Here is a 23,600-nt window from a genome sequence, read left to right on the forward strand (position 1 = left end):
AGCTGATTTTTGGCTCTTAGTTGTTACAGACGCTTAACAAAACAAAATGCTCAGGGAAGGCTCCCAACAAGTCAAACTGCCAGTCCATTCCTGATTCCATTATCTGTCAGGATAATTATTTGTCAGCTTCTTTTAGGTTTGATCCCAAATTACACTAGTCACTCAGTTTAATAAACTGAGTTGAATACACCGAGTCCCAACTATGTGTCCTCCAACACCCAGCAGAGGGCCTGGCCTGGATCAGGGTCCCGACAGGCTGTTGACTGAATCCAAAGCAGGGCCTAAGTGCCACACACAACATCTTCAATCCAATGACACGGGATGTTTTTGTTTCTTTGCTGCTCATCACCTTCCATGTTTCCGACATATCACAAACAGATACTACCAAACTTCTGCACCATCTTCCAGGATGGGCTGGGGTGAGAGGAGTCAAGAAACAGGAAACTATGAGCTAATTCCTCTATAAGGTCAGGATGGCACTATAACCCAGACCTCCTGATGCCCATTTCAGGGTCTCTCCCTATCCCAATACTAGTCGCACTTCTAATTATGTAAGAAGAATCAGAGCCATGAAAGGACAATGCCAGAGGTGTTACAGATTAAGGCAGGTGCATCTCTCCCAGGCAAACCTTCATTGGACCTACTCAGCACAGCTAGTCTGTGTGTTGCATTGAGACACAAGCATTAGAGCTGGAAGGGCGCTCAGAAAGAACCTCAATCCCCTTAAGGAAATGGTAAACTGACACCCAGAAAGAGAAAGGGGTTTATCTAAAGTCACACAAGTTAGTGTCAGAGCCAGGATTAGAATGTGGTTTCTGGGCTAGGGCTTTTTTTTTTTTAACTTCACCATCTGCAGGAGACTTCAGTGATCACCCATACAATAACCTGCAAACCTCAATTCTCGCTTTCCAGGAAGCTCATGTACATGCGTCCTCTTGAGATGTCCCTGCATGCTCACTGGCTATTGCCCAGGAGAACAGAGGACAGGAGCGGAGTTCCTTATTTGCAAGGTTTCTCTGTCTCCTGAGACTGTATCTGAACTCCAGTGACCTATAAGCTGCCTCCCCTTCACCTTTAGCTGACGGTTGGTACGCTGCCACAGCTAGGAATGGTTTTCACATATCGTCATCCAGGCTGGATTAGATCATGACCTGGGCTCTTCCTGGAAGAGGGCAGAAGCTCCATCAGTGCAGACACATGATCTGTAGGCAACAGGTGAAGGGCAGCTTCCTGAACTACGGGACTCAGCCCACCGGGCCCTGCGGCCAGACCAGAACCCGAGGGGAGGAGGAGTTTCCCTCTGGTGAACTCTTGCTGGGATGCCGCCCCCTCACTGAAGCTTGTGCTGGTCAGTGTGCAGGTTTCCTGTGTCCTCACTGCCGTGACCCACACACCGGATGACAAACTCCTCTTAGACTGTGCTGGCTGTTCTCTTACTAAACTCTTCTCCTTTCCACATGGTTTGCTTTTTATAAAAACTCATACATACAGCACCACCACAAGGAAAAGGTCCCTTTTATATCAGTTACTCATATTTTCCCATTTATTTAAGCTATTAAAATTCATGCAGATATTTTATAAGCCATCAGGATTTGGTGACTAGTATTACTGAATGTTTAATAATAAACTAAACAGAAGAAATCAGAGGGTTAAATGATGACTGCAATTCCTGTAATGACTTAATTAAATTTTTATTGAGTACATAAACTATGACGTCATTTCTAGCCAACCACGGGTCTGCTCTCCCGCTTGTCACAGGGTGGGACCGCTCAATAGGAGGCGAGGCTAAATGAGCAGCAGGTCTCGGCTGAAATGGGAGGGGAGCAAGGCTCATGTAACACACTCAATAAATTATCCGTTCATTTTTAAACAAAGTCCATGAGTTATAATATATTTGCCATGCACTTTTTATGACATAATAAAAATGTTACCTTAAGGATTACTTAACACATACTACAAATGTTATAGCAGAGGCAGGCACAAGGGGCAAAGAAAACAAACATGAGCAGGCCAGGGACGGGTCCTGGAGTTGATGTCCCAAGGGGAATAGCATAATATATTAAAAACCAAACCAAACCCATTGCCGTCAAGTTGATTCCGACTCATAGCGACCCTATAGGACAGAGCAGAACTGCCCCCATAGGGTTTTCAAGGCTGTAAATCTTTATGGAAGCTGACTGCCACATCTTTCTCCCACAGGGCAGCTTGTGGGTTTGAACTGCTGACCTTTTGCTTCGCAGTTGAGCGCCTTAACCACTTTGCCATTAGGGCTCCTTAATATATTAAAAAGGGAAGAAAAAAAAGGAGGAGGGGGGATGTAAGAGTTTAGGCCAACAAATCAGTAGATGAATGAATGAGACAACCAACAGGGAACACAAATAAAGCAATAATGAATCTTACAACAGGTCACATCCTTAATTTATGCAGTGTTTTTGAGGAGAGATGCCAGTTCATCTGAGGCCAGTTCACTGCCTTCTTTCTCCTTTTTGTTCTCGCTGCTCTTAAAGACATTTATGTGACTGTTTAACAGAGGAACCAGATGATGCAGAAAAAACAGGACTGATGCAGGATCGAGTTTAAACTTTGGGAGCTCTACAAGGTTCTCTGTGATCTGTTCTTGATCATCTTTCCTCCCTCCTCACCTCTTCCCACTACCACACTCTTACCTCACCCTCCAGTCCGAGTAAACTTGTGCAATTTCCACAAATATGTCACGCTCTCTTGCATCTCTGAGGCACACTGCTGCAGGATATCCTTCTCTCTCCTTTATCTACTGGGAGACTAACTCTTTATCCTCCAAAACTTAGCTTAGAAATTACAATCTCTATGAAGCATCCCTCTCCCCAGTCTACGTGTGCCACAAAAGTGATTCAAGGAACAGTTCCCCCCCTAATTCAGCATTCACCATGTACCAACAACTGTGCTAAGAGCTTTACACATATTAGCTCATTTAATCCTTCCCAAAGACTCTATGAGAGAGAGAGGTACTGTTATCATTCCCACTTTAAAACCAATGTTTGGTGAAGTTAAGGTTATACCAAAACTCAAACTCATGCCATCAAGTTGATTCCAACTCATAGTGACCCCCTTTGGGTTTCTGAGGCAGTAAATCTTTACAGACGTATATTGCCCAGTCTTCCTTTTGCAGAGTGGCTGGTGGGTTTGAACCACCAACCTTCTGGTTAGCAGTCAAATGCCTTAGGCACTACACCACCAGAGCTCCTTTTAAGGTTGGAAATAGTGGGGTCAAAGTTAGAATACATAGTGGAACTCCAATACTTCAACTCCTGTTTTGAAGTAAACACCCTATATAACATGGTTGTCCCTTCCTATGCCCTATGCCTCAGGTTATCTGTAGAGACAGGGCTAACAAGTGCTGGTGGGGTCTTGGGTAAATACAATTCAGAGATTTCAATGAAAGTTAGAAATGGGGCACCAGATGGGTCATCAGACAACCCTAGTGTAGCTAAGCCCCATTCCTGGGCAAACTTGGAAAAAAAAATGGCTCCCTGGTGCAATTATGGTGCAGGAGGGGAGAACAGAAGAATGTTGGTATGGACGAAGAAAGAACTGATTAGCATGAAGGTTAAAAACAAACTTTAGGGATACTCACTTGAGGCAACTATGCTACCAGGAGCAGGCTGGTAAGAATTTGTTGGAATGAATGAATGACAAAGGGTGGCTAGAGCTGCTGACTAAAGAATAAGGAATCTATCAAATTCATCATAAGGTAACAATGCAGTGCAAACAAGTGCACTGCAGGTAGCACAATAGTGCCAACACCATGTGTTACAGTCACTGTGTGACATCCGCCAGTATATTTAAAGTTAGAAATTAGCCCACTGTAGAAGACGTACGAGAGACAGAAAGAAATAGTGAGAGGACAAAGAAAGACAGAGGTGGACATGGAGAGAGTGTCTGCATGGAACTCACTCACCACATTATGGCTACACATCTCTTCCTCCGGAGAGTTTTTAGCAATGACCACAAAATACAAACAAATAAAATCCTAACTATGTGCATGTTTATTAGACAAGTCCAGAGAATACTGTGTTAATGCCAAGAATGAAAAGGAAAAATAGTGAAACATGAAAAGATGGACAATTTTTTCTTCTCATTTTAGAAAATGAAGTGACTATCTGAGGAAAGTATGCTCCCGTTGTGATGAAAGACCAACCTAAATGAGGGATGAGATAATCCTTAAGTCTTATTTCACTTAATTATGTCAAGCTTTTAATGTACCAGGGAAACTTGCTATATGACCAAATCCTTTCTTTAAAAAATCCCCTTCTTGTTATTTATTTTGAAAATCTCGGTTTTGTTGGTTGGGATGTGCATATTCAAATCTGCACAGCCTGAGCATGTCCTGGAAAACAACGTGCATGGGCAGCAGCAGAAGTGTAGAAGAGGTAGCCTTAATTTCTGAACGGCCAAAAAGTACAGGAGCCTCTTCCTCAGGAAAACAGCACATCAACAGAGTAAAGCTAGCTGGCCTTGGAAATTATGGTCATTATGGTCACTTGATAAGACAGTCAAACACGTCAAGAAATCCATAGTCTCCTTGAAAAGCAGCTGATGAGGGACCATAACGTCCTGTGAAGATCAAACCATCATACTACTTTGTCTTCTATGGCAAGGCACACAGACTAGAGGAATGTAACAGCTATACTCGACATTAGTTTCTGGATTTTTGGATTGTGTCCCACATAGCAGGTAAGGGTATCTCATACGTACTCCAGTTACAAGGATCAAAATCTGGCTTGAAAGAATGGACGTCTTGATAGTAGCACTGATGGCAGTCCTATAGCAGTCACTCCTGGATAATAGATTTACCTGAAATCTATACCAATAATTATGATGATAGTGGTAGCAGTAACAGTGATTATACACTGTACTTTATCTGATAATGTTTTCACATATATGACCTTAGTAGTGACTCACAACCATAGCAGTGTCCTCCAGGAGCTTACAGTGTAACTGCTACTGTTGTCCCAATTCTGTAAGTGAGGAAACAAAAATTTTAAAATGTGAAGTGATTTGCCCCCCAAAATCACACTCGGATCATAAATGGTAGTGCTGGGACTTTAAACTCAGGTGGCCAGTCCCTAAATCTAGTAACTTTTCTATACCACCATACCTTTCTGCTTCTGTTAAGTCATAGCAGAAATGGAGAATCACATATGACTCTGAGTTACCAGAAAAATCATTCCAAAATTAAGATTTGATTCAACAAGGTTAAATGCACAGTAGTCTGCCTAGACTGATGGACAGGCGGACAGACAGGCAGATGGATGATGGGCTGAATGAATGATAAGGTGGAGGAAGAATTTGACCAGGTAGTCAAAATAAAGTCCCAGGGCAAATCTTTGATCATGAGCTGATAAATCAAAAATATGAAAAGGTAATAACTAGACATATTAGATGAAATGTAACATAAAAAGGTCGAGAAGTTTTCCTTCTTCTACTATTGTAAAAGTCAAGAGTCTGTTTTAGCATGACACTTAAGAATGACCATGGAGAAACAAGAGAAAGTTCAGTGAATGTCAGATTCTAACATAATGTCAGATTCAACTAACTGGTCACAGTAGGTTGGCACTGGATCACAGGCTAGGACATTCTAGATTAAATGACCAACAGAAATGCCTTGAGGCTGTTCTACAGGTTGACCTAGTTATTTCCATTATCAGCCTCAAAGGATAAGTGCTCTGGTATTGTCTCTTCCTCTCTTTGTGCTCCTTTCCTTAGAGGATATGCTCCTCCTCAACTCTGCATGAGTTGGCTGGCTGCTGCTCCTGGAACTCTGGGCCTCCATCACAGAGATGGGCATATAGTGCAAGCTAAGCTAATCGGTCCCTCACTTCTGAAAGCAGAGACATCTGAAGAGAAAAGGCAATTAAAGTTGAATCATCCTAAAGAGACTTACATTAAGTTCCTGTTTCTAAGATCCCATTCTGGTTATCTAGTACTGCTCTGACAGGAAATATACCACAAATGGGATGGCCTTAACAAACAGGAGTTCATTCTCTCACAGTTTGGAGGCTTTAAGTCCAAGTTCAAAGTGCCAGGCTCTAGGGCCCACTGGAGCTAGAGGCATTTCTTCACTCAGACAGCTGCTGGCTGTTCTTACTGAGGCTGAGAAACCCCAAGGTTGACAAGTAAAAAGGCACAGTCTCGATGTTACCAAACCACACGGCAGGCCATTAATTTAAGTCCATTGTAATCCCAAGGTCAGCAGAGCATCGCAGGCTGCCCAACAACGGCACAGCTATGTGGAGCATTCAAGCGTGCCACAAGCTAGAGACCGTTCCCCAAAGCTTCTGCTTATATACAGGAAGCAGACCACATCCCTAAGCCAGCTACTCAGCTGCTCACAGTAGAGCCTACCGTGGAGTTGATTACCAGTCTCACCATGGGGAATACTACATCCAGCTGCCTGGCCACTCAGCCAGGCCCAGAAGCTGACACACAAACTGAACTACTCCCAGATCCCTGTGCTTCTCTGTATCTTTCCTTCCTGAGGCCTGCTGTTAAACCTTCTCTCCCATTCTGTGAGCCTTAGGAACCCTCTAAGAAAGTCCTTTGTTTGCTTAAATTAGCTAGAGTCAGTCTCTGTTGCTTGCCATCAGTGGATATACCAGCATTCATCAATTCATTAAAACTTCTCTGTAATAATAACAGCAATAATCATTATAACAGCAGCAGCAGCAAACATTTTTGAATGTTTACCATGTTCCAGAAACTGTATTAAAAGCTTTATAGGTGTCATCTCTTCAATCATCACAACAATTCTAAAACGGGGTTGTTATTCGCATTTTATAGAAAAGGCATCAACACATTTTCTTCAAGCCTTTCAAGTCTTCCCAAAACTTAGTGCTTTCTCTTTACATGGTTTTTAATACTTCCACCAGGAACACTTATTGTACTACTTTAATGATCTGTTTATGGGGGCAGTGGTGGTTCAGTGGTAGAATTTTCACCTTCCATGCAGGAGACCTGGGTTCAATTCCTAACCAACGCCACCCCTGTCAGTGGAGGGTGGCTGCTGTGACAATGAACAGGCTGCAGCAGAGCTTCCAGACCGAGATGGACTAGGAAGGAAGGCCTGGCGATCTGCTTCCAAAACTCAGCCAGGGAAAGCCCCATGGACCACAACGGTCTGACCTGCAAATAATCATGGTAATGGTGCAAGACAAGGCAGTGTTCCATTCCACCGTGCAGGGGTTGCTGCGAGTCAGGGGCTGACCCGAGGGCAGCTAACAGCAGCAATGATCTGTATGAAGGCTTCTTCCACACTGCATCAGACCATGAGCTCCATGAGGGCAAAGAGAGCACACTGCTCGGCCCATACATCTGCAGAATGGATGAATATGGGAGTTTTTTGCCACAACTACCTACTAGAGTAGTGATACCCTTGCATTTTACAGATTTCAAGGAAATTCTAAGTACAAGGATCTGGGGAGGGGCAGAATAAGTCCGTGTATGTGCTGCTGCTGCCATTTGTAAACATAGCTCCACTCTAGCCTGCCTTCAGATGGCCTCTGCAACCTCACAATCCCTCTCACATCAAGCCCTTTCACTGTAATAACTTTAAGACCACCTCTAGTTCCATACCACCATTTGCTAGAATTCTAGATCTGGAGCCACAATACTTACAAAGTTCTGAAGTAAAAGAAAAGCTTCTGAATGAGCAGAGAAAGAACATGATTGCCAGGGCAAGGCAAAAAGTAGGCAACTGAGTCTCTCTCTCTCTCACAGGTCACTCTAACAAGGTAACGGACAACTAACTCTCCGAAGGGAACAGGTTAAATATTAACAGACACTAGATCCCTGCCTGCTGCGGAACAGGCACTATGGAAGGATAGCTAAGGAATTTTCTAAGAAGTGTCTTTCTTCTGATACTTCCAGGTATAAGAAAGGTCTTAAACCCTGCTAACAAGTGCTAGTGTACAAAAGCTTTGGTCAGGCTTTGATTTTTTGTTGTGAAATGTAAAATTAGGAAAGTGAAAACAAAGTTTAATTTATTAGTAGATGGACTGACACAGTGGCTGCAATAATGGGCTCAAGTATAGCAAGGATTGTGAGGATGGCGCAGGAACAGGCAGTATTTCGTTCTGTTGTACACAGAGTCACTACAAGTCACAGCTGACTCAACAGCATCTAACAACAAGAACAATGACCAAAAATAAAGATAGAACCAATTAACAATATAATTACCTGAAGTATAAGCAAATGATAATTCCAATTATAAATGGCTCACCTCATTCAGATATTTCAATCTCAGACAGATGTATATTAAAGTTCCTCTTATGACTCTTAGTCTATTCTACCTTGTATTATCACAAAGCGACTGGTGTTCCTTGATGGACCATAAGCTCTCTGGGTGCAGAATTCTAGATTGCCTTGAACAACTTTGATAAGCATATATTGAGTCCTATGATATTCGGGCATCACGGATGTGCTAGAGGTAAAAAGATGAGTGTATGTCCTCAGGAGTTTAATTTCACGTTGGAAAACATACCAGAAACCATTATAACACTTAGTACATTGTATGTAAAAATAAAGGCAGTGGTGAGTTTGGGAGCTGAAAAGCTTCAGAGAAGAGGTAACATTTATTGTAATGGAGCTGAAGGGTGAAAAAGGATTAGTACTTTTCATCAGAAGGAATGGCAAGTGCAAAGCTACAAAGATGTGAACAAGCACAGCATGTCCAGAGGAAAGTTTTGAATAAGGGGCTCACAGTAGGGAGAGGCAGAAGGCAGAGTTGGAAAGGCAGTTGGTGTTGGATTGTAAATGGCCCTGAATATCAGACAAAGGAAAGACAAAGACTGCTCCTAAGCAGGGAAGTTGCATGGTCACATTTATTTTTGAAAAGGAACCCTAGACAAAGCACAGATGATGAATTCAGGGGAAGGACCAGAGGAGGCTGCTGCAGCAGCCCAGGAGAGGGTTGGTAAGGAACAGAATTCATACAAGGGACAACAGGAATAAAGAGGAGGAGATGCTTTCAAGAGAAACTTCTAGAGTAGGATCAACAAGATTCGATTATCAAGTGGATGTGGAGAAAAGGTGAGACCATGACTTGCATGTAATCAAGCCCCACTAATGCTAGCTGAAGCAAGAACACAACAGTTATATGCAATTATACACTGATGACTTTCTGACCCTGGCAGTACTGAGTGTAGACAACCAGTCCTGTAGGGTTTCAGCAGTCACTGTGCCCTCAATGTCTCCTATGTTGTGGTAATGGAAAATCTGACTTCGGTAAGATGTAATATGAGCAAGATGTGTATTTAGCTCGAGCCCGGCAGGCGTCCCCAGTGGAGCAGGGGTATGGTCTACCAGGGTGTAGGAGCCTGAGCCCCATCCCCAGTAATCTGTTCACTACACACACACACACACTTCCTTTGGGTCTTCTGCATTCTACCTGTAGCCATGAGGTCTGATAACTGTCAGCAAGATGCTGCTGACACACTTTAGATTTCCAGAGACACTTGCAGCCTCCTAATTGCAACATGGACTTCGTGACCCCGTTTATGAGTGTGGAAAAGCTTCAGGCACAACTTTACTTCATTAAAGATTGTCTATTAAATTTAGGCAGACTGGGTTCAGTGGAAAACTACAGGATGCTTATTCCCCATCAATACTGGCCATTTCAAATACACAGACATACAAGCAAAACAGCTCAAAATGGATAATTGACATGGTAGCGAGTACTTGATTAATGGAGGTGCTCAAGGATCACCTAGGTACTGTCACTTGTCATGGGTGCCAAAGACCTGAACAGCAGAGGCAATACTGAGCTTATGGACCCAAAGTCCTTTCCCACAACAGGGATTCTAAGACAGATACCACATTGCCTCGATAACAGAAGATCCAAAATCTAACCCTCTACCACTTTGAGGCCCCTGGCTCGTTCATCAAGCAGCCCTGCCTTCTTCTCTGCAGTAATGGGGAGTGAAAGGCATGGGACCACTCTAATGCACTGAATCACACACTGTAACTAGTGTCTCTAATTGAGCAGAGTAGGTCAGACCAAAGTCTACAGCCCCAAACAGTAAAGTAGATATTTTTATTGTTCTCCATGAGTCACAGAATGTTCGCTTTCACTGCCATTTCCTTCCAGCTTACCTTTCAGAACTACATAATTTCCCAAATACAATGAATGGTATATGACCCTATGAAGGAGCTCTGGTAGCGTAGTGCCTAAGGCACTTGACTGCTAACCAGAAAGCTGGTGGTTCAAACCCATCAGCCACTCCTCAAAAGGAAGGTTGGGCAATCTACTTCCCTAGTGATACCACCTCAGAAACCCCAGGAGGGGTCGCTATGAGTGCATCCGACTTGATGGCACATAACAACAACAACAACAACAACATGACCCAATGGTAATCTGAGAAAAAGGCTGTCCCTGCTAAAGAGATGAAGACTCAGAAAGGTCAAGTGACTTGAGCAACATCATTCAGCAATGGGTGAGATGTTCACAGAAACAAGATCTTCTGACTCCTAGTCCAACCTTCTTTTAAGGTTCAAGGAGAACTGCCACTCAGCTAAGAGCTTACAGAATTCTACAGCAGTATACTGGTATGGCTGAGCCCAAATATTGAGCACTATGTTCACTGGTCATGGTCATTCCCACTTGAGTGGTGGCCAAAGGCAAGGCAAGGAGTGAGGTTCAGATACTCCCTGAAATGAAACTGACACTGGGTTTTGTGAGCTCTGAGAGTGGCCTAATCTTTGCAAGGTAATTCTCTTTATTTGCCCACTTTTTTCAGTAAAAAGTTCCTAAAGGGGGTAAATATTCAAAGGAGAGAGGAAACCTTAGTTTAAAGCTATGTCTGTGTTATATGCACACCCATGTTCATTGCAGCACTATTTACAATATCAAAAAGATGGAAACAACCTAGGGGCCCATCAACAGAAGAATGGATAACCAAACTATGGTACATACATACAATGGAATACTATGTAACACTAAAGAATAATGTAAAATCTGCAAAACACTGCATAACATGGATGAACTGGGAGGACATTATACTGACTGAAATAAGTTAATCGCAGAAGGACAAATATAGTATTAGTTCATCATTGTAAAAAGTCAAGGAAAGGTTTCTTTGTTGGTTACAGGGGTGGGAGGGGAGGGGAGGGAACACTGCCACAAAAAAAAAAAAAAAAAAAAAAAAAAAGCACTGACCCATGTCACTTTAGCTTTGTGTATTTCACTGTACATAAATTGTATTTCAATAAAATGCATAAAAAAAAAAGCTGTATCTGTTGAGAGGTGCTACCTCTTCTGACCAATGCAACACAATCCAAAGCATCCTAATTCATTTTTTTCATCCTCATTCACTTTTATTAAAAATTTGATTATAATGTGGCAAATGAAAAATATACATTAAAACTTATTTAAAAAATTGAACAAAGCTTAAAATTAAAAAGAGATGCTCTCTCTGGTGACCCATATTCAAGTCCCACCTGGGCCTAAGAAACTCTCAAATCTTAGTGGATTATGGGACCTAGGAGCTCCATTTCCCCACCTTGTGACTCTGGAAGACAAATCTGAGTTTCAGTTTTTCCCCTCAAAAAATGCCTTTTTCTTCTTTTTACACTATCATGTGAGATAAACTGCTTAATATTATTGTTCTTAATAGAATTAATAACAAATATCTCTATCTAGCACAAAGTGTCAGGTACTGTTCAAAGAGCCTCACATGTGGTAACTCACTTAACCCTCACAATGCTGTAAGGTGTGAGGTAGGAACTAAAGTTATTCCTATTTTACCGAGAGGAAACTGAGGTACCCAGATGAAGTAACCTGTCACACAGCTGGAACTGGGATCAGAGCCCAAACAGTTTAGCTTCAAGGCCCTGGTGCTCTTAACCTCTCTGTGACGCTGCCTCAGAAAGCAGGTTACAAACCCAACCTGCTGCCTCACTTAGAGATTAGGGCCTGGAAGTCCCCTTTCTCTTGGTACCTGAGGGTTTGCCTAATCTCCTGCTGCATCCCATCACTTTCAGCCCTGCTCTGTGTCAACTTCTCTAGGAAGCTTGCAGAGAAAAAGAAAAAAAAAGGTAAACTTTTATCATACTTATTCATGTATTTAGGTTGAAAAGTAACCTTAACCCAGGAAAGATTCAATCTTCATTTCTCGTCTTAGTGTAAACTAGACTATAAGCCCCGTAAGATCACTCCTTTCTGGCATACTCTAACAACAGCATAGTGAGGAACAAAAATGTGCCCTGAGTAAATAAATGAATGAAACAATCCTTAATGTTGTTGTTGTTAAGTGTCGTCGAGTCGTTTCCGACTCATAGCGACCCCATGCACAGCAGAACGAAACACTGCCCAATCCTGCAATCCCTGCTATACTTGAGCCCATCATCGCAGCCACCGTGTCAATCCATCTCGTTGAAGGCCTCCCCCTCCTTTGTCCACCGTCCACCCTACCAAGCATGACATCCTTCTCCAGGGAATGGTCCCTTCTTACAACATGACCAAAATAGGTGAGACGAAGTCTGGCCATTCTTGTTTCCAAGGAGCATTCTGGCTGTACTTCCTCCAGGACAGATCTGTTAGTTCTTTTAGCAGTCCATGGTACTTTCAGCATTCTCCGCCAGCACCACAACTCAAAAGCATCAACTCTTCTTTGGTCTTCCTTATTCATTGTCCAGCTCTCACATGCATATGAGGCGATTGGAAATATCATGGCTTGTGTCAGGTGCACCTTAGTCCTCAAGGAGACATCCTTGCTCCTCAGTACTTGATACTGCTCCTTCGCAGCCTTCACAGGTTTACTATAGAATGCTAGATGGTTAATTTAGTGCCAGCTCCTTAATCCTATCATTCAAGGTCCCTAACTTCTTCCCAGTGCTGTGAAGTTTACTGCATGCTTTTCTATGAATTCCTGCTGCCAAAGGCCCTGATTGGTCACCTCTGTGTGCCTGGCACAAAGCAGGCACTGAGTGAACACTGCTTGACAGTGCAGAGCATCTGGGAACTGTGAAGAAGGGAGCTTGGGCAGCCTCAGCCTCTACATGCATCACCGCTGACGCACCACCGTGCTGGAGAAGAAAGGGTCGAGGGATCCATGAGGAAAATTAACCAAGCAAGTATTACCCAGACTATGCTTTACCATATAGCCAGCACAGCCGTTTCAATACACGTACACCTAATCCTCATTTACCGACTATCTCATTATCTGACATTTCACATTTACAGTAGTAAAAAACCTACTCTCTGGCTGTTTTATGCATTTACAACAAAAGTTTGGCAATAACAAACGCTAAGGTATGAGGAGAGAGTAACACTGGCTGTGATAGTTAAGGTTATGTGTCAACTTGGCTAGACCATGATTCTCAGGGGTTCAGCAGTTATATAATGATGCAATGTTGGCAGTTATGTAATGATATACTCATTCTCCATTTTGTGATCTGATGTGGTCATCCTCCATTTCACATAATGCTGATTTCTGCTAACAATCTGGTCTTTGGAATCTAACTATGTCAATAAGAAGAGTGGATATATTAATTCTAGAAAGAATTAGCTTTAATTCACTTTGCTATTACCTTGGAGCGTCTTGCAATGCAACAGAACTACCTGTTAAACCAAGAAGCATTTCCTATGTACTGATAATGTGCTTTGCTCTGTGCTGGGCACTCAGGAGATTACTCAAGGCCCTTTCACTATCACTGCATTTAAGGTCTTTACAATTAATACTGGTAGAATAAGACCAATGTAAACCTGGGGTGGGAAGATTTTAGCAGAGAGCCAATATGAGCAGGCAAGGACTAGAAGAAAAGTTCTGCAGGGAGAAAGGATAACAACATGATGATGAATTACACAGAGCCTTGTAGAAAGGTTAAGGGGTTTGGCTGGCATTTAGCAGGTACTGGGGAGCCACTGTGGGTTTTCATGTGGTCAGTAATTTAAGTAGTGTTTGGGAAGATTAGCCAGGCTGCTTCACTGATCTGCAGTATGAATGTGAGATAAAGAGAGTTGGGAAGCAGGAAGACCAGTTAAGCAGTGAGTTTAGGTGAGAGGTCAGGACTGGATCTAAGAGCAAGTAAAACAGCTGAAGTCGGTCTTGATAGTGGTTGTTCCAAAGAAGGGCTTCTTTTAGCAGCTTCTGCTCCTTTAAGGAATAAACGTGTCACATTTACTGCACGTATCACTGCCACTCAGAAAAGAATAAACAGACAACAACTGATGTAGAGAAAGAAGTCCCTCCTTTGTGACTAGGCCCCTTCAGCTCTCACCAACCCCTAGGGTAGCATACCCCGCATTTTAAGGCAACAAGGAGGGGAAAGGAGTGCTCCAGCTGCCTCACTAATGAACCCAGAAATACAGCCCATCCGAAGCAGCTGAAATAAATGTCTGGCTCTCCTGTGTCCTGAGTTTGACCTCTCTAGCTTCCAGAACTTCTTCACTGGCCAGCCAGACCCCAGCGAAGCCATGCCCTCTGGTAGCCCCGGTGCAAGGCTAAATCCACAGGAGAAGGGAGCAGACAGTTGCCTACTCTGTGGCAGAACATGGGGTGAGCAGCACTGTCAAGAGCTCTTCACAGTGCCTGTGAACACTCTTTTTTTCTGAAGGCACTATTTACAAAAAACCCCAGTAAAATGCAAATGCTATCTGGGATCCTGAAAACATTATCTTATTAGTACACATTGACAATTTAGCATAGATTAGTTTAGAACCAATACAGAATAGATTCTAAGAAAATGGAGTTAGGGATAGATTCATTCACTCACTGTTCAATTCTTGATGATGGCTTCCTTTGTACTAAGCACTGTGTTAGACACTAGAACACAGAGTCAAGGGAACAGGATCACAGGAGGCCTGTAAGATAGGAAGTTTTTCCCAGAAGACAAAATGGAGGGGGTGTGTGGTAGTTCTGGGGAATGGCAAAGGTGAGAGTATGATTTAGTGAAAAGGGTAACAGAATGAATCAGAGGAAGTAAGTTTCCACCTCTGCTTTGACACTAGTCTGTGACACCAGACAAGCCATCTTCCTTGCCAGGACTAAGTATCCTCATTTGAAAAGGGCTGAATTAAGATCTTTGTAGCCACCAAGCTTATAGATCACCAGCCACTGTAGTGATTAGGAGAGAAATGGCACAAAATATAAACACTGACTACTTTGCAATTCCTGACTAATGATGGTTTCCTGCCATCATCCAGAACAGCTTAGACTTCTTTACATAGTCCCTGGGGCTGTTACCAACTGAAATTCCTCTGACATTCATACCTAGCCAGTGCTTCAGATCAGAAAACCCTAGCATGTTCTGAACTCACATTTCCCATAAACACTCTAGTCTCTCTTAGGGCCTTTCGGCTAAAGATACCAGGGAAGGGACAGTTCTTCCAGGGCAAGTGAGGCTTGGGAGACAGAAAGGCAGTCTGGCAAAGTGCTGTTCAGTCTTACAAATTCTACCCTAGGTTGGAAAATTATCATCTCCTAGACTTTTTCCAAGCTGAAAGGCCCCTGAGAAATATCCTGGTCTGTACTAGTCTGACAGAGATTATGGCCCTCAGATACCCTTCAAACCAGAATTGAACCCAGCCCCAGGGACCACCTTTCAGCCAAACAATGAGGCCTTTAAAGTGAACTGTAACACCCTGGTGGAATGCACTCCTCAGAATAATCAACCACACGAGACCAAAAGGGCAGCATTTGCCCAAAAACACAATCCAGGAGGCAGGAAGGGGCAGGAGAGAAGGATGATGGAACTGGGGCACCCAGGGAGGATGTGGGAGCAGTGCTGATATTTTGAGGGGACTGCAACTACTATCACGAAACAAAATGTGTATAAATTGTTGAATGGGAAACTGTAGTGTTCTATAAACTTTCACCCAAATCACAGTTTAAATAAAAGAACGAACGAATGAACCTGGTCCAGGCTCTTCATCTGGTCCTGACTTTATCTGCGTTTGCTGGTTAATAATGGAACCAAGTCTAATTCCTTAATCTTTTGGCTCTAAGACTAGTAAGTGGACTTTCAACTCTACCATCCTCTCCTTCTTCCAGAAGAAGGCTCTTCTTTGGCAGGCAACTAACTCACCTTGGGATCTAAAGCAAAGCAGACTATAAACACCTCTGTCTTTGAAAGAGGAGATGTATATAGCCATAAATATTTGTATCAAAGACAACAGAGTTCATTTGAAATCCGAAGAATCTCAGCAAAAGTGCAAGGGACAGGGATGAATAGGAGTAGGGTGGGAGACAATCAGAAGGCCACGGGGAGGTTAATGGGAATCATCTCCTCTGTCCCTCACAGCCATTCACATACCACAAGCCTGCTGATTCCTAACCCCACACTGAACTGCCCAAGGACCAGAAAAGGGGCAATATACACAGTTTACACCTTTTATTATTCCGATAGAAATTTCTCTCCTGGGAGCAGGAAGGGGTCAAAAGTCCAAAACCAAAAATATATATCTTTATAAGTCATGAGCAAAGAAGCATAAAAGCAGACAGTTATTAAAAAAAAAAAAAAAAAAGCCATAGTGAACAGAGCAGAGTAGGAGGTGTTAGAAAACTCACTCCAAGTAATTCATTCGCTGGGAACTACAAAGGGCTTTCCCACGAACAGCAAAAACACCATTAATTTCCCCAGTACCCTCCTTTCAAAGCGCTCCAAACACTTCACACATATCATTTTATCATTTTAAGTTGTCCTCAAAGGTTCCAAAATAAGAAGGGGTAATTATTTCCCCAGGTACAGATGGAAAACCAAAAGCGTTTGTGCCCACCCTGCTCTTCCCCAGTCATCCTAACAGATGTCCTTTAGAAAGTCAGAATCTAGCAAGGAGAGAGGGAAGCATAAATAAATCCTTACAAGACAAGGCAGCCTATGCTAGATGTTATTTTTAAAAAAAGTCCAAATACAGTGCCCCATCAACTCCCATTTATCAAGTGCCTAAAGTGAGGCAAGCGTGGTGCTAAGTCTTTGTTAGCAGCATCCTGTTGAAGTCACATGTGTGGCTTACTTTACAAAGGAAAGAATGGAGACACTGGGAGGTAGAAAGACTTGCCCAGGGTCTCAAGGTTGTGTCGGCAGAGCAAGGACTGGAACTCAGGTCTCTCTGGCTCCAAAGCCCATGTGATAGAAGGTAACTGCTTGGGAACTTGGTCTTTGAACTTTTTTTTCCCACACCAAGTACCCACAGCTCTTGGAGGTGAACAGCTGACATAAAGGGGGCTCTCGCTAGTTTTGGGGAAAATGGCCTGTTTCCTTGGTCCAGAATTGCAAAGGTATGTACTAATCTGGATTCACCATCATGGGGTCTGGTCATGAGGGTCAAGAAGCCAAAAGCAGGCATCTCCTACAAAATGGAGCAAGGTTGCTCTGGGCAAAGAAGGCATGAAAGGTCCTGAGCACTTCCTGTTCCAGAGGGTCACTGCCTCCTGACTGGCTTTAACAGAAGGTCACAGCACACAGGTGGGCAGAGCATCCTCTTCTCAGATCCCTGGAGAAGCCCATGGCTACTGACAGCTCCACAGAGGTCATCTGGTAGGCATAAACTCTGTCTCTTTTGTGAAGGTACCATTTTGGAAGACAGGGAAGAAAGTGCTAGACATAGAGGAAGGAGAACTTATGAGGCAGCAGGCCACAGCCCCCAGATCATACCAATTACAGAGAACATGGTGAGCAGCAGGGAATCCCTGCATCTAAACAAGGGCTAGAGCACTAAACAGCTGTATTTTAAGCCCGCAGGACATGAGGCAGATGGGAAAAGGAAAGAGTTCTCTAAATCTTAGGAGCAAAGTGGAGCCTGAAACTAACAAGGGAGCCTAATCTCCAGTCCAGCATTCTTCCCACTCAGTCCATGCCTTCTGAAGCAATTGTTTACAAATCTTAATTTCAACCTAACAAAACAACAACAGCAAAAAATCCTTTGAAGGGGCCAGGTACTTTTGGGTATCATCATCTCACTTAACATAAGTGATCTATGCTCCTATCAGAAGACATGTTAGTACCTTAGCTCTCTCATTCATTATTACTTATATTCCACCAGCTTCCAAAAGAAGGTTCAAGTTGGCTTACAAGAAAAGACATGTACTATGGCCAAAAAAGCAAGGGTTTGAAATCCATCCGATCTAGGCTTGTGACTTACTATGTGGGTACAGCCAAGTCCTTTAACTTTTCTGTTCCTCAGCTGTTCTTCAGCTGCAAAATGGGCATACTCTCACCCCTACTGAGGATTAATTCGGAAGGATGAAATGTGATGCCAGGTACAGAATTTGATCCACAGTAGGCATTTCAATAAAAACAAAAGCCCAGAACAAAAGTAAAAGTATTAAGCAAGAAACTGAGGGAGAAAGTGGTAATGAATAATTATATTAAAATATCTTAATAAGGGAAGCTCTGTGCTTTCTTCTGGCAGTCATGGCAAAAGGAAAGCTGCACTGACTACACCATTCTCATTATTTCATAAATGGAGGCATATAAGTTCATCAGGAAAGAGAAACTTCTTAATTCCAAATTCAGAGGCACATATATACATGAGTGAATGTGTATGTATACACACACACGCACACACACACACACGTGTGTGCCTGCACTTATACCATTTCTCTCCCCAACAGGAACAGGAGAAAATGGCTCTCCAGAGCCCTGCTGCCCCTCTGACACCACACTACTGCTGCATGCAATGAAGTACTTCAACAGTTAAAACGTTTCTGTGCCAATATTTTAAGAGTGCAGAAGGTTCCAAATTACATGTAAAATAAACAATGCCAGACTGTGAAAACTCTTGGCTGCAACGTTCTCTGATGTTAACAAGAGTTTCTTTATTACTGTAACCTTTCAGAAGTGAATAAAAATTATTTCTCTGCCCTAGTTTTGCCCTCCAGTAAAAGGGAAGAGAACAGTGACCATGGAAAGAGCTGTACAATGACCTCTCAGGAAGGCTGAGGGACTAGGAAGGGGGCAGTTTAAAACACAAAGCCTACCATGTATGTTTCTAGTCAAAGGCTAGAAATTGTTTGTGCTGTGCTGATCACACTGTAAAATTTTACATTCCTAATATATTCATGTAACTAAAAATTCCTAGGGGGCAAGAGGGCACCGAGCCCAAACTGAGCTGGTGCTATGGCGATCTTGCCCAAGGCTCCTCAACCATTCAGTGAACTTCTTTACTCAGAAATTCAGTCTGAACCACCCTCAAGAAACAGTAAAGATCATCTATGGGTAGCCAGGACTTAGATGAAATAAGTTACTTTGAAGACCCTTGAGACTATGAGTCTGTGAGTATCAGACACACAGAAGGGTCTCAAAATGGAGCTAGCTGGAAGAGTCTGATTTCCTGATTAAAGGAAAAGAAGGAAAGTTACCAAAATGAAGCCAAATATACTCTGTCCTCTCACAACCCTCTGCGCCCACACCCAAACGGTTCCTCTGCCTGGGATGTCCTTCTCGTCCAACAGATACCTACTTTCCTGGGAAGATCCAACCCAAATGACATCTTCCCCATCCTCTGGGCTTTCTCAGCAATTTTAAAACATCACTACTTCTTATATTATAATGATCTGTTTATGTGTTTGTCTTCCCTTACTTGTCTGGAGACTCAGGGACAATGTCTCAGTCAACTCTGTATCTCTAGTGACTAGCATAGTACCTGGAAATTAGAAGGCCACAATAAAATGGATGGATAGATGGATAAAACGTTGTTTGTGTCTGGGAACAGAAATCAGTCAGAGAATGATGAACTGCTAAAAAAATAGAACATAAGTCCTGGGATTTAACACAAGGCTAGCTTTTCAGACTTTCACAGAGTTGCAGAATGTTAAGTCTGGAAGAGAATTTAGAAATCATCTAACGCTCTTCCCCAGAGAGGTGAGGTGATTGGACTCACTCAAGCTCACCCAGACAGAGGCCAGGCTAGTCAGAACTCCTTCCATTATACCATACTGTCTCTTTCTTACCACTGTCTAAAATTGTGGGTATAAATGTGTATCTGGCAGTGGAATAAGAAATGTGATTAAGACTAATATTGTAAGAATGTCATCTCATTATAAACAAATGAATAATGGATATCAACTGTACACTAAATTGTATTTAAATAACTTGATATAAAATATAATCTGAGTTCCTCACAAAGTTAAACAGTTACCATGTAACCTGGCAATTCCACTCCTATGTACATCCAAGAGAAATGAAAACATATGTCCACACAAAAATTTTACACAAATGTTCGCAGCAGCATTATTGAAGAAAGCTAAAATGTGGGAACAACTTCAATGTCCGTCAACTAAAGAACAGATACACAAAATGTGTTATATCTCCATACAATGGACTATATATAAAAAGGAAAAACCACGTATTATATGATACATGATATGGTCAGAACAGGCAAATCCATGGAGATAGAAAATAGTAGTTGCCAGAAGCTGGGAAGAGGAGAGAGTGGGGAGTGACTGCTGATGTTTATGAAGTTTCTTTTTGTGGTCATGATAATGTTCTGGAATTAGATAGATGGTGATGGTGACATAATATTATGAATACATGATATACTAAAAAACTCTGAATTACGTATTTTAAAACAGTGAATTTCACAGTAGGTGAATTATATAGCTCAATTGAAAAGAAAAGAAAAAAAAAAAAAGATACAGTCTCTGCCTAGGAGTTAAAATCTAACTGGAGGAGCCAGGACCAACATACAGAGATGCTTAAGGACTAAAAGGTTCAGCACTACATAACAAGTATTATGGGAGTCAGAGGAAAATGGAACACTGGTTAAAAATCTTAATGTTAATACTAGAGTCACAGTTTTTAGTACTGATTTGTTTAGGCATTAAAGAGCATGGACTCTGGAGTCTGGCAGGCTTGGGTTTCAATCCAGGCTCCCATGTTTCCTGCATATGGCTGTTAAGTTACCTAACTGTGATAAGCTCAACAATTATCTATCAAAAGATATCTATATCCTTTGGAACATGTGCCTTATAGGGCAAAAAAAGGACTTTGCAAATGTGATTAAATTAAGGATCTTGAGATGAGGAGAGAATCCTGGACAATCACACATGTCCTTATAAGCTGAAGGCAGAGGGAAATTAGATCCAGACAGATGAGGAGAAGGCAATGTGACCACAGAGGCACAGATTGGAGTAATGCAGTCACACAAGCCAAGGAATGCTGGCAACCATCAGAAGCTGCAAAAGGCAAGGAATAGATTCTCCCCAGAGCCTCCAGAGGAAGCGTGGCCCTGCTGACATCTTGATTTTGGCAGATGTCTAACTTCCAGAACTGAGGGAGAATAAATGTCAGTTGTTTTAGGTTACTAAGTTTGTGGTAATATGTTATTGCAGCTATAGGAACTAATACACTAATCTCGCTGAGCTTTAGTTTTTTCATCTGTAAAATGAGGATAAAAATATTACCTACCTTGCAGGGTTGCTGTAAGATTCAAATGGTGCTTATAAAGGGTATGTACTCAATAAATACTGTTGTGTGTTGTTGAGTTGATTCCAACTCATGATGACCCTATAGGACAGAGTAGAAGTGCCCCTATAGGGTACAGGACAGAGTAGAAATGCCCCCACAGTGTTTCCTAGGCTGTAATCTCTAAGGAAGCAGGCTGTCACATCTTTTTCCAGTGGAGTGGCTGGTAGGTTTGAACCGACAACTTTCTGATTAGCAGCCAAGTGCTTATAAGTACTTGTGCCACCAGGGTTTCTCAATAAATGTTACCTACTAGTGGGGAACTACTTCTGTATTATGCTAAAATCCTTACCTTTCACATGTCATTAGCTCATGCTCAGACCCTACTCCTCTGAGCAGGGAGAACATAAAAGCTGCCCATCCGGAGACCTGAATTCTGCTCTTCAGTTTGTAACTCAGCTCACTCAACTCTCTTGCAATCATTTCTTCATCAATCAAATGACAAGATCAGACTAAAGTAGTGGTTTTCAAACTGAGGGGTTTGATAAAACACAGATTACTCATTAAAGACTGATGATGAATATATGAAACACCTCATAACATGGATGACCCTGGAGGACATTATGCTGAGTGGAATTAGTCAATGACAAAAGGAAATGCTGAATGAGACCACTGTTGTAAAAAGTCAAGAAAAGGGTTTCCAAAAGGAAATACTATTTGATGGTTACTAGGAGTGAGAAGGGAAAGGAGGGGAAACCAGTAACTGGCGAATAGACACATTGAAAACAAACAAACAAACAAAAACACAGATTGCTGGGCCCCGTATCCATAGTTTCTGACTCAGCAAGTCTGAGGTGGGGTCCTAGAACTTACATGTTTAACAAGGTCCCAGGTGATAGTGAGACTGTTGCTCTGGGGACCACACTTTGAGAATCTCTGAACCAGATTATTTCAAAAGTTCTTTTCCAGTTTTAACAGTCCAAGTTTCCCCAGAAATATCCAGTAGATGCAGCACTCAAGTAACAAGCACTTTTTTCCTAAGTATGGAGTAGGGAATGGGAGGGTGACTATGAGGTATATTGTGAAGACTAGTTTTAACTTTTGAACTAAGCAGAATGAAAAATTGTATGCAATGGCAGGATCAGGAAGAGCCTATCCCCTTATCCAAAGTGCTGGCCCCATTTTAATTTATCCTAATCCCACCTTTCTAACTTTTCAGCAGACCCCTTCCCTTCTGCCCTCCTCTAGAAACACATCTAGGTGTCTCCTGAATTCATTTATTGGCTTTGCTGTGCACAGTATAATACTGCCTTTGTTAGTCTCCAGGCCCAGCCCCTCCAAGGACGGTGTTCAGTCTCGGTGTTTCTCTACTCTTAAAAAAACATAACCAAGTACTCTCTGAAAAATAATTGTAGAATCAACTAAGGCAATTTCAGATGATATGGAGACATTCAGATTTTAAATGCTGGAAAGAGAAACAAATTCTTAACATTGTTAGTGTTCTCATTTGATTTTTCTCCCTTAATCTCTATTAGTTCTGTTGAGTAAAAAAAAACTTGTGCCATATGGAACTAGAAATTCTGAAAAAAGAGACCATACACTTAGGATTGCAGTGGAGAAATGGAAAGCCTTTAGATTCAAGAAAAGCTGCCCTCTTGGTCTTTGGAAATCCTTTGGAAGACAGGAGAGAAGAACAAACCATGAGGTGGATTTCTGGAAGGTCCTGTGGTGTAGTAGACAGGACACTAGACTGGGACTCAGCATACTCTGCTTTGGTTCTCACACTGCTGTTTACTAGAGGCTGCATGACCTTGGGCAAAGCAAGGACTTCTCCAGCTTCCATCTCCTCACCACAGAAACAAGATGGTGAGGCCAGACCTATGGTCCTAAATCAAAAACACATTTCAGAAATCTGGAGAGATTTTTCAAAATACCTGAGCCCCTCTACAGAATGACAACCACTGAATTAGAGAATGTCTCAGGTATTCAGTCTAATATTTTAAGGTTCACCTGATAGAACACATTGAAAGTATAATCAATAAAAAAACCAGGGAGTCCATCAGGCAAGGCAGGGAGAGAGGGAAAAACCAACCAACCACCTTCTTTTCTTTTCTACCTTTTTTTTTGAGGCAGTGCAGGGATCAGAGAAATTGAATCCAGTTGTGATCAGAGGAGATCCTTCATTGCTCCAGCATTTGGGGAAACAGTGCTGGCCAGAAGGA

General features: G+C 42.4%; 1 protein-coding gene across 1 annotated transcript in view; it reads right to left on the reverse strand.

Moving 5' to 3' along the window:
• Window positions 1-23,600, reverse strand: part of LOC103191744 (ubiquinol-cytochrome-c reductase complex assembly factor 1) — a 124,088-nt gene that overhangs the window by 10,245 nt on the left and 90,243 nt on the right. The window lies entirely within an intron of this gene.

Source organism: Orycteropus afer, unplaced genomic scaffold (assembly GCF_000298275.1).
Source record: "Orycteropus afer afer isolate SDZICR_OR568_19922 unplaced genomic scaffold, OryAfe1.0 scaffold00020, whole genome shotgun sequence".
Lineage (NCBI taxonomy): Eukaryota > Metazoa > Chordata > Mammalia > Tubulidentata > Orycteropodidae > Orycteropus > Orycteropus afer.